Genomic DNA, 2,500 nt, shown 5'->3' on the forward strand with positions numbered 1-2,500 from the left:
AATGACAATCTGTAACGCTACAATACACCCATCGGGCAGGTATATATAAGCATTCAGGTGTGGCGGCGAATGACAAGACTAATTAACCTGGTAGCTGCGGGAATCATGTTTCTTAAAGGCCCCTCTAAGCGAGAAAAATGAAAAAAAATCATCACTCACACAAACCATTTCATAATACATATCAACGCATTTGTGATCAGTTTATGCATCATCTATTTTTGGGGGTTTATATCATGGCACAAATTTGGCCCGTCGCTGCTATCGGGTTAAGGAGCATATTTTTAAACGTAGGCCATATGGTTCCATTACCTATACGACTATTTTCCAAGGCCTCAGAAATGATTAACTAGGCTCTCATTGGTGATTTTTCCGTTTATGATGTAGAGACCGCGTAAAGCCATAAATAGGAACATAAAAACACACAAGACCAACACATGACAACCTCCCAAAGAGTAGAAAAAGCAAAAAAGGACAAACTATTCCCCAGCAGACGACACACACCTGACATAATATCACTTTTTAAACACCAAGATCTAAAGAAATTTATTAAGACCTTGTTAAACACTACCTTTAAAACCCATACCACTTAACACAGGCCATGGAAATCTCAGTAACTTCTATGATAGGCTTTCCAAACAGGCGAACTGATCGAAGTGCCGGAATGTTCAAGAGTATGAGACTAAACTTTTACAGGTCATAGTGTCAGGTAACCAATCGTCGGCAGGTGGTATGTACTGAGTGTGGAGGGCGAGAGATGAAGCTATTGCATTTCAGCGTAACGGATATATGGTGACAAGCTATTTACCGCGGACCGCATTAGTAATTTCGCAGTAGGAATGTCAACGATACGAAACCCATGATACAGAACGAAGCGGAGAGAACGAAACGGAAAGGGAAGGCGTTACATTTTGCGTCATATTAATCGCACACATATTTGACAAGACTTTCTGTTGGTAGGGGTTCTGAGCATTTCCAAGGGTAGTTTTATGACCCTGGTGGTAGTTTGACCCTCCCTCTATACCATGAACCTAAATAAACACTCATTAGAAGCTGATTCATCTCCTTTTAGGTCTTTGGAAATAGTCGAAGTTAGAGGTGAAAGCGATCGAGAATACCAACAACTAGGCTATATAATGGGAGAAGGGGAGAAAAGGAGGGGGGCAGGGAGGGAAATAGGAGAGGGGAGAAAAGGAGGAAGGAAGGGAGGGAAGAGGAGTAGGCAGGAAAGGGTTAGAGGAAAGAGGAAGGGAAAGAAGGCGAAGGAGAGAGATTAATGGAGATGAAATAGCAGGTCACTCCGGAAAACAAGTACGCAACTTCAAAACAGAAATGTCAACCACGAGAAACCTATTACGGAGAAAGAAATTATGTAATGTGACAAAGGCGATGTTATTATTAGGTTGCTGCCCTGTACTGAAGATCCTGAAATAAGCTCTTACACACACACACACACACACACACACACAAGGGAGTAGAGAGAGAAAGCAGGGAAAAGAGGGAGAGTAGAGATTGAGTGCTAATAGGAAGGAGGCTGCAGGCTACTGTGATAACTGTGATCCTGAAATAGGTCTTCCACACTGAATCAACAACATACAATCATCCTCGCCGCAGAAAGGTCAACCACAGCAAACAAAACAACGAAGAGGTTATATACGTCAGTTGCCTTCGCGTGGATTAAATTTAGCGACACACCTCACATCCCCACCTGCATCCTTGATTAACGTGAAGTCTCAGACGCTCCCACCTCTCATGTCATATATTTCCAAAGGCTAAAATGGTGTTTAATCGGGTCTTCATAGGTGTTTTCAAGTTTAAGGTACAGAAGAGGGATCAAACTACCACCAGGGTCATAAATGTACCTCTGGAAATGCCCAATACCCCTTCAAAAACCCTGACATATGTGAGTGTGAAACCGGCGAAGCGTTTGAGAATATGGTTCCAGGTGGATAGAAATAGGACCTTCACATCGAGGGGATAGGTAGGGACAGATCGAAGCTTGTGACCTAGAAACCCGCTCGCTGAAGGAAAGTGGAGCAGAGGCAAACGTTCTGAAGCCCCACAATAAAGAAGCAAAGGGAAGAGTAGGCTAAGCTCGGCGACGATTTAAAAGGTCACCCAGGCGCCGTTACTCATTGTGATGCTAGGCTAGGGGCGAGTCGTCATAGTCAAGGCAAGTATAGAGACTTGCCTTGGCTAGGGCGTGTGTGAACGAGCTTGTGTGAGTCGCTGGAAAAAATAACGTAGTAGTATATGATTATTTTTTACTACTACTACTACTACTACTACTGCTACTTTTTTTTAATTTACAGTAAACAGCTCAAGGGCAAAAAAAAAAAAAGCCCTCAAATCACTGCTCCTATAAAAAAAAAAAGTTCAGAAGTGGCCAAATGAGAGGTCAATTTCGGGAGGAGAGGTGTCTTGATACGCTCCTCTACTACTACTACTACTGCTACTACTACTATCCCTCATCCTTATCTCATCCTCATTATTGTAGTTCAAA

This window comes from Eriocheir sinensis, chromosome 46, assembly GCF_024679095.1.
Source record: "Eriocheir sinensis breed Jianghai 21 chromosome 46, ASM2467909v1, whole genome shotgun sequence".
Taxonomy (NCBI): Eukaryota; Metazoa; Arthropoda; class Malacostraca; order Decapoda; family Varunidae; genus Eriocheir; species Eriocheir sinensis.